The 10,245-nt window shown below is 38.8% G+C and overlaps 1 protein-coding gene across 2 annotated transcripts in view; it reads left to right on the top strand.

The window, feature by feature from the left end:
• Positions 1-441: 441 nt before the first annotated feature.
• LOC132101406 (tetraspanin-18-like) overlaps positions 442-10,245 on the top strand; it is a 48,806-nt gene continuing 39,002 nt past the window's right edge. For both annotated transcript variants that reach the window (XM_059506339.1, XM_059506338.1), the window contains exon 1: positions 442-858. The gene's annotated coding sequence lies outside the window, so the exon portion shown is untranslated. The remainder of the gene's footprint in view (positions 859-10,245) is intronic.

The following is a 10,245-nucleotide window of genomic DNA, read 5'->3' as shown; positions in this document are numbered from 1 at the left end:
TTTGGATAATCCATTACCCTCAAATGTTCATCACAATACAGAAAAAAAAATCAGTTGCAACTTCTGTTACATTGCAGTTTCCATTACAAAGAACTTTTGTGTAATGGAAATTCTAACATTTAAAACAACTTCCCCCTATAACAATATACACACAGGCATCAAAATATACTTTATATTTGTACTACCCCCTGTGAGCATTTCCCTAATGCATTTGTGCTGTAGAGGGTTAAGTTTTGACTGAGGTTGTGGTCTAGATGTGAATATAGGCCTATGCCACAGGGAATGTCAGTGTCACGACCTTTGTGGGCATGTAGACAAAAGGATCGTGATACTTTTCTTATCTGACTCGCCATCTGTGGTGGTGTTGAGGGGGCCAGGGAAGTGAAAACAATTTGACCATTAAATCTCCGCCCACGAGTTGAAAGATCAAAGCCTAAATTGGCGTTCAGGGAGGAGTCCGAGAGAATCCCTGAATGTACCAACACCACTAATATATCATTTCTAATCGCATATCTTTTGATTAACAGCAACAGAACGCGAATAGAGGGAAAGAAGTAAACTGGGCGTTGAAGTTGTAGCAGAGAGTGTCCCTCCCTCCAGACTGAACTGTAGAAAGCGTCTGGTCTGCGCTGCTAGCGAGAGGGACGCGAGATTAGGGCAGCAGTTTGGGGTCTCTGGAATTTATTAGCTGACGCTTGAAGCTCGGTGTTTTTTTCTGGATTCGGAGCAGATCTACAGGTCCGCCAGTTTTTCAGTTGGCTTTCATTCACGCAGACCTACGACCATCACACATTTTACCTAGTTTCAGCTCTGGAACTCAGGACCGCGAAGACGAGCGCGTGTTGTTTGGCTCTTGAGGTGAGATTCTCGGTAAACTAAACTCCGCTGGTGTTTACATGAATGCAAACTTGTGATAGCTGGTCAGGGAGATAACTATTTATCTAGCTTTAGCTAGAAAAAACAGCTTGTTTAATTTCGAAACTCTGCCATGTAAGGTTATCTCTTAAGTAGGGTAGAACTAAACAGATAGCTACACACTAAAATATGTGTATTGTTTTGATACATTACAGTGCGAGGGTTCACTCGCTTTTTACGCGTAAATTTAAGTTTACTGTAGCCTAACAACTGTTTTGAGAAGCTTGAAAGCAGAAAACATTCGGAATAAAAAACAGTCGTTTATGTATTCAGCTAACATTGCGCTTCTTTCATTCCCAAACAAACAGCTTCCTTACGTTACACTCGCTCGTATTTCACCGATGACGGCGCGTGTCACCATCCGGCGGTTTCTGTTAAATCTAATTAACGTTAGTTGAAGTAAAGCTCGGGGAAAGTCTGGGTGGGATGAGGAGACATCAAGCTGGCGGTTTTCCCACGGGGTGTGAAAGCAGGCAGCGCGTGATGTCCAGGAGGTCCCGTCATAACTGTGGTTTATCCCCCAGACGCACAGGTCAGCAGCAGATGGAGGAGGCAGCCCCGCCGACGGGCGTGAGTTCAGTGCCAGTTTAAATCAATCAAACCGCATCTTATCAGACCGCCGGTCATCAGTGTGTGAAAGAGATACTATCTATCTATCTATCTATCTATCTATCTATCTATCTATCTATATATATATCTATCTATCTATCTATCTATCTATCTATCTATCTATCTATCTATCTATCTATCTATCTATCTATCTATCTATCAGTTTAGCAGCTCAGATCTAATCATTTAACCCCTGGCATTCCCGAAACAATGGTGCACCATTAGACATGGATTATGGGGGTTTTCCTGAAAACTAAAACCATGTATGAGTTATCTTTGGCCATATTCCAGAAGTAACAAAAACAGTGCCGGGTTAGGTTAATGTATCCTGTTTAATATTTCTGAAATCTGCTAATCTTCGTATGCACTTAACCAGCAATGTTAATTGTTAGCCTACTATGCCTTCAGAAGATTGTTTTTCCAGCCTACATGATCTTCACAGCCTGTCAAACTAGATCAAATATTGTGGTATATAGTAACTAGATCTGCCTTGCCATCAAATCTTATCTAATCGGGTGTTACTGAGAAGAACTGGCAAACCTTTCAGTTATGTTGTTGTTCTTGAAACAGAGTAATTTGTGAAGTCTCTCTTTGAGACAGAGGGTATTATTTCAAACAAAGCCATGCCATATATTCTCAAGTGGTTAATTGAAATATTTGCAAGTACACGGGCCATAAATCTTACATTCCAACAGTCTAACTTCATGCATGCTGTAACTTTATATCCATTAGAGGGTTTTGGTGAATTTGTCCACCTACAGTATTTCTGGACCTTATTTTTATAATCTGACATAAAGGTTTGCTGCACTTGTTCCACAATGCGGACTCCGACCAGTTTTCAATTAGTCGGGCACTTGTGCATGAAGATATTGGCTCTGAGGGATCCATTAATGCCGGTCTCTGGTGGCTTTGTAGTTTAGCTAAATGCTGATGTCAGAAGCACTCAAATACTTCACTCACACAGCTCAACACGGGCTCAGAGGTAAGACTAAAGCCTTAACCTTTACATTCCTCTGAGCTATTGCAAGGTATTTCAGGAAGAACCAACAAAATCCCATGGCAGTTTGTAACTGTATAATGTTTTGGTGAATTGGGCTAGTTCATATAAATCTCATAGATTCTACAATCGGCTTATGGAACAGTTATGTTTGAGGGTGGGGTTATGTTGGACCTGCATGGTTTTGATTTTAAAAAATGTATTTTTTAAATGATTTACATTGTAAAATGTGGATATCAGATGCGTAGAAATTAAAGTGTTTGGTCTAATCTACAACAATTATACGACAATTATTTATTTAGGATCAATTTCTACTTTAGATTAACGGTCGCTATTGTTTTTATTGGTTGGTAATTATACATTGAAAATTCTCTTTACAAACATGAAAATTAACCGATTGATTATTTAGAGGTGTATTAAACTAACCTAAGAACTGAAGCAATGAACTGATGTGTTATGGAAGAGGGACTCTGTGTTGTTCTGCTCGAGCAGACACAGAATCGTTCAGACACTAAAGTATTGAGCTACTGGAAATGAATCTTTGGTTCTTCGTGGTGGGAAGTCCCTGTTGAGAGCAAGAGGCCTGTCTCCAGGCTGTAATATTAATATCAGTTGACATGGCGGCAAATGAACTAGTTGTCAGGGCTGGTTTGATCTCCACTGCAGTTCCCAGATCTCTAATCGGTGCAGGTGATTCATTCCACCCTGAGCTCTTATCCAGCCTCCAGTGAAATGCCCTTATTGACAGTAGAGTGAAGGCCCTGGGAGAAAAGGAGGTCAAGTCATCAGTTTCTTCCAAGTTTCAGGCATCAGAGCTACACTAGAGCTGGCAGTCTGTAGTCTGCAGAGGATCTGGAATGAGATAGAGTATCTATTGCCTTGAAAAGAAAATTGCTTTTCCCCCCATTTGCTGGAGGACTATCATCTAATGCGTGTGACATGGGGCGCTTCACTCGGTAATGGGTTTTGGGGCCTCGTTGCCTCTGAGACATATGAAATTTGCAAAGGAGCTGTGTAGATTAATTACCATGAAGAATTTGTGTTCTTTGGTCATAGATTCTTCAAAAATTAAGAGGCTTGTGAAGTTTGACCTGCTGCTGTAGAGCTTAAATTGTGAATGCATAGATTCTTTTTTTATGCTAGATGTCTTTGTCCTTGAAGGCTTTGAGAAACTTTAGAGGATGCAGCTGAGGGCTCCAAAGTTCATTCAAGACAGGGATGTCCACTGACCCTGGTAAATAACAGGGCCTCTTTATCAAGAGGAAACAGACTGGTTGTTTGTGTTAGGCATAATGCTTATCTATTATTCAGGCAATTTCCTTCAATATTAGTGTGCAAGGGATATAATGAGGTGAAAGTATGCATATAACAAGCTGTGCTCTATGTACAGATAGCTGAGTGTCTCATTATTTAATCTTTACCCTCAAGGAAATGCAGATTTTAGATGTATTACGAACTTGATTTTTCCACACTCCATTTTGAAGTGTAGGTTTCTTATGTTGGTGCTTCCATTCAAAATGTTATTTTCCTAAATATCTGCATTTTAGTTACAGATAGAAATCTTGCATTAAGCAGGAGAATAACAGAGATGTTTGGAGTCAAGGTCTCCTTAAGCTGTCTGTTATATTCAGTGATTAAGGTGACTTTCATTTTAAGAGTCTATTTAATGAATAGTTGAAGCAGTAGACATTGGTACTGGGCTTGATTTTTTATTTGAGAGGAATACAGTGACTCTTTTTTAAGCTTGCAAAGAATAACTTCCACTTGCTTGCTGTTAATGCCTGCTGGTAATTCAGTAAAAAGCCAATTAATTTAATTTTAATAAGATGGATTATGGGATGCCATTTCGGTGCCTAGGTCTATATAAAGTGCATATTATCTATAGAATAGCTAGGCTACATAGGCTATCACAATTGATACAGATAATCTTCCATTTTTACTAGTATTTGGTACTGACTGCTGAAAACCAGCCTGGTCTTGTTTATAAGTATATAAGCCCACGGACCGTTGGCTAAAAGTCTGATGCATATGGGACACAAAAGGGTAAACACTTCAGGAATGTCGAAGTCGTTATCGGATGGGTTGAATTCTACAGGATTTCCGCGAGATGTGTGTGTCACACATTGGTTGTTGGACATGTCGGTCAAATGGCCTTATGGCCATAAATTCCAGACCTTCAGTAAGTGAAGCTCCTCTCTGCGCTCACTGAACAGAGCAGATGCAGAGAGAGAGAGGCATGTGCACCTGAGAAAGCAAGACCTCGCGCACGTGCGGCATTACTGCAGAGTCTCAGAGACTAAATGAGGGAGAAAATCGCTAGATTTGTCGCTAGTCGCTTTTTTTGGGAAAAAAGTCACTAAGGAGATCTGAAAAGTCACTAATGCCGCGTTTCCACCGAAATTACCCGGAACATTTGTACCAGGAACTTTTTTTCCCAGGAACTTTTTTCCCCCCAGACCTGTTGCTTTCTGCGTTTCCACCGCGGTGTAAAGTACCGGGAAGATTAGGCATATAGACTGGTGACGTAGGTCTGCGCGCGTTTCTCAATACAAAGTACGATAATTTTGGACGTGCATTCTCGGTAGTGCGGACTTTGTGCATTTGACTCGGGAGTGTGATGTCCGCGACGACGGAGCTAAGTTCAGTAAATCTGCAAACAGCAGCGTACTTGATAACTTCAGTCAGCTGACCATGGCTACTGCTATTTTCCTCTCTGTATATTTACAATAAAATGAAATAGGATATCAAATACCACTGCCTCCTTTCGTTTTCATTTAAGCATAATAACAGCTGCAGAAATGTACTTAGTTCAGGGATATGTGTATATATACAGCCATTACAATGAAACGAAATATTATATAGATTTGCCTTTTTTATTTTCATTTTAACATATAGATAAATTGAATACAGACCAAAGATAACCTGTTAGATTTACCCAAAACGAATTATATTTTATGTTTAACCACTAAAGAGACATCAGAGCCAGCGGCACACATCAGAAGGTCTAGCCGAGAAGAGGCTGCTTCTCAGCGGATAGATGATCACTGAGCTCCCGCTGGTCGCGTGGAGCTCACCGTCTCTGAGATCGGCGAAACACATTTTTAAATAGGCGCTGTCTTTATAAATAAACCACAGATTTGAGTTTTAAACAACTACATTCTCGTCTGAAATACTTTTAAAATTACATTTCATGACACAATAAAACAGTAATATTTTGAACATGATCCGAATAAATGGTGGTTGAACTCAACCAATGCTGCGTGAACTCAACCAATCAGGATGTTTAGCGGCCAAGTCCCACCCCCGAAAGTTCCGGAACTTTGAAAAAGTACCACCTCGCCAGCGGGGACTTTCTGAGGGGCATTTTTTTACCCGGAACTTTATTTAGTTCCTGGTTCCTGCGGTGGAAACACACCGAGTACCAGGCCAAAGTCCCTAGTTCCTGGGTAAAGTTCCTGCGGTGGAAACGCGGCATAAATCTAGCGACAAAGTCACTAGGTTGGCAACACTGGCCATGAGGTGGCGACTACTGGCCGTTTCGAAAAGTATTTGTCATTGAATCGTTCATTCAAAAGATTCTAACTGAGAAACAGGTCTTTATGAATTGAGACACTGACACTGATTTTTTTGCTAAAATGAATATATATATATATATATATTATTGTTTTTTTTTAAGACTTAATCAATGAACATTTTGTTAGAACCACTAGTAAATTGTTATTTTGTTTAGTTTTCTAATCTTTTTTTCTTCAGAATCGTGAGAGAATCATGATCTCTAATTTATACATATAAAAAAAACATGATTCTCAATTTATCCAGAATTGTGCAGCTCCAGTTTTCATGTTGTTATATATATATATATATATAAAAGAGCTCTGTTGAGTTGCTCTCTTTATGACATTTATATGGCCCGAACACATAGTTGTTTCTCTCTGCATAGGCTCACATTATAGTAAAGGCCTGTTTCTCCCTTTGACACAGTTAAACTCCTCACTACTCCTGAGTCAGGCATATTAGTGTGCTTCTGATCTTTCTCTTTTTTTCTTTCTCATTCCAGTAGAAGTTTATTCCCCAGATTTTTCCCTATACTCCCCACTTCTGTTTCCCCCCTCCTTTAGGTTTTTGGTTTTGGTAACAGTTCTGCGGTCGCTCCTGTGTATTCAAGTGCACATAGCAAACTCAAAAGCCATTATTCTACAGGCAGACATTCCTTTGTGGAAAGCGTTTGGTAGGTTTTAGTCGCTTTCTGTGTTTAGTGGTGTTAAGATGTTCACTACCGTTCTGTGCTCTTTTGAGATGATCAAAAAATACATTGTTCTGTCATTAAATGCCACCCACACATAATACAAGCACATTACCATGCATTCACACAAACACACACTTACAGCAGAATGAATTGAGCACAGCTGGCTTAGGTCCATTAGCTTTGTGTGTTTAAGGTCTTTGCTCTCTGATACAATATTAATGAAAAAGGCTGTTCTGTTTAGGATCAAGTCTTGAATTCTGGACATTGTGCTGATGACCTATAAGTTATATAACTGAAGCTGAATGAAGCTTATGGGTACAGTGTTTTATTGTTTGAAGATGGTGTTTTAATAGAACTTGCATGACACTTTGAACACTAAGAACTAAAACTGAGCAGTTTTTTTCCTCAGTGTGCTGAGATAAGCTGTTCTTACAATACAAACATGATGAAAATTACATTATGAACCATTTGGACATAAAGGGGTTATGTGTTGTTTTCCCCTAGATTTTATCACCATTATGCACATTTATGCATTTTGCATTGGTGCATCACGTTAATATGCTTCCGCAGAGTCAAGATGTTTTTGCATTAGAACTTATTCATGTTTTTATTCATTTTGTCTGTAATTTCACAACATTAGGCTGGTGTAAAAAAAAAAAAAATACGGTTAACAATACAAGCTTGGTAAAAAAAAAAAAAAAAAGAGTAATACAGACCCACAATGTGAAATGCTAAGTACATTTTATACATATGTTTGGACGCACCAAGTCATTATTTCTTATTACTATCTTCCACATTTTAGACTGATAGTCAAAACTACAATACATTTTAGAAGACAGTAAACAGAAAAACAAAAGACAGTAATATTGTGAATATATAATGGTTTCTATTTTAATATATTTTGAAATGTAATTTATTCCTGTGATGGCGAAGCTGAAATTTCAGCAGCCATTACTTCAGTCTTCAGTGTCACATGATCCTTTAGAAATCATTCTAATATGCTGATATTTTTTATTATTATCACAGTTGAGAACAGTTGTGCTGCTTAATATTTTTGTGACTTATATAAATTTATATATGTTTTGTTAGTATTTTTTGATGACTAGAACTTTCAAAAAGTTCAAAACAGCATTTAATTGAAAAAGACAATCTTATGTAACATTATGCATGTCTTAACTGTCACTTTTGATAATGGAATAGATCCCTATTGAATAACATTTCAAAAAATAAAAACTTTAAAACCCAAACCCTTAAAGGAGCTGGATGTAAGATTGTGACTCTACTTAAGCATAAAAATACCATTATATGTTTGCAGATATTTAAGAAACATGCTAAGTTAACACTTGTTTATCCAAAAAACAATGCTACAGTCAATTATGCTCCTTTGAAAATGGGCTTTCCGGGCTGAATGTCGATCTTTGTTTTGGTTTGTGAAACCCGCTCACTGCCAGTTTACCCTATTGTATTTCGGCACCCCAGGTTGCCAGTTGGCGGAAAACGCTCTGTTTATGTGTATGTCCCCTTTAAATGAAAATAAGCTGGTGCTCCTACCTCCCTTCCAGTGTTGCCAAGTCTGCGGTTTTCCCATGGAATTGGGCTACTTTAAAAATATTGCCGTGTGTTGCATTTCATTTCCGCGGGAGGGTTTTGTTGTGAAAACCTGGCAACCCTGCCCACGTTGTTTCACGCAATTTTTAACTACCACATACGTATTCACGATCATTCTGGTAGCACGTGAAGGCAGCATTAGTGAAAACAGTAATAGTAGTTTTAGCAACATTAGCCTTACAGTGAGCCAAGAAGCTCTTTTTTTGAAAACAAAATATGATGCGTGATGCTTACTTCGTCTTTAGTCCGGATGTTTGTGCACAAAGCGTTGGTATCGATCCCTCTTTCAGAAGGAATCTTTGCACAACTCCAGCGCTGAACGGACCCTTGTTTGTGATGCAGTCGAGTCTGGTGTAAAATGTTAGCACAAAGTATAGGACTTTTTCTGGGTTTTTTTTCCGGGACATTTCTTTGGAAAATGAAAGTTGACCACCTTGTCTTTAGCGGTCTATGGTGACTCCTATGTTCGTTGGAGCATCCCAACACACAACACTTTTAATGGCTCTGTGGTGCTGACATTGTACCTCCAGCAGCTACAGCAAGAGAACCGTAATGATGGACCGCAGCTTCTCACTCAGGGCTATCTATATGCTAATAGGGCATAGAGCGTTGCAAATGGGTGGGACTTTCAAAGACTATGTCGTCATAGTCTGGAACTGCTCGTGTGGAGAGACTGTTTATGATTTTTTGGAATTATAAAACAATGAGTGAGTGGATTTTAGCATTATAGGCTGGTTGTTTTTTCGAATTTGGATTGCAATTCCTAGTTCAACCACTCTGTGTCAATCCTACATATAGCACCTTTACACAGAAGTGTAATATTGGAATTATTTATTGACCAAACAATGTTAAACTGGATTTCAACTCCATATACTTGGGACATTCTCTTAACTAACTTCATGAAGTGCATTCTTAAACAGTATTGAAGGGGTTCACACGTATGCTGGAGACTTGTTGAATGCTTTTCCTTCATTTTCACTCAATTGTTTTATATATATAAAACTATATTTAAGCTTATCTTTTAGGTATTTAAGCTTATCTTCTTAGCTTATATTTAAGGTTTTCAGATTCTGAGAAAAAAACTTTTGACTGGTAGTGTATACATAACAATTTCTGTCAGCTAGATTAAGAACCACAGTGCTTTCAGTTAAAGTGACAAAACCACAACTGAGCTGACAAAAACATTTGTATGTCAGTGTTCACGTCAGTTACAATTAATGTGCGATTCTCCAGAACATTTCCCCAGTCTCCTCATAATGTATTTGACAACTTCCTCCTACAAGACTACCACATCAAATGCCACTATATGCCTGGAGTTTAATAGCAGATTAAGTTGACATGTTCTATACTTTTTAGTTTTACTCCTCATGATTTTTTTATGAGATGCTATAAATGTTTCAGCCAGGCTTCTTTACCCATATGTGGCTTTCAGCAGATTTGTTGGGTCACTAAAGTTAAAACCATCTTGTGGCTTTTAGGGCCACGTTGCGAAGCCCCAGGCATCATTCTGCAAGACAGCAATTGTCAGTCAGCTTTCTCAATTCAATGCAGGGCCATGAAGAAAACTGCCTTCTTTAATCATTAGATAACATGATCACAGGAAGGTGGTGTATTGTCATACTGTGTGGTCATTAATGAGGAAACTACACGCTTCTCCATTCCTCCATTCAAGCTGCTGAGGAAATATTTAGGGCAGTGATATCATTCCCCACTGATTAGGCTGGAGAATGGACGAAATAGACCATGCAGTCTAATCTCTTCCTTTTCTAATCTTTGCTCGTATTTGGAAACTGCCCGAGGAAAAGACTGAGTACCCTTCAAAGGTAGTAAATGCTTTGTGTGAGCATCATTTGCATGTTACTGATTATTT

Source organism: Carassius carassius, chromosome 23, assembly GCF_963082965.1.
Source record: "Carassius carassius chromosome 23, fCarCar2.1, whole genome shotgun sequence".
In the NCBI taxonomy this organism is placed as follows: Eukaryota; Metazoa; Chordata; class Actinopteri; order Cypriniformes; family Cyprinidae; genus Carassius; species Carassius carassius.
Note: the sequence above shows the minus strand (reverse complement) of the source record. Positions and strands in the feature narration are given on the sequence as shown.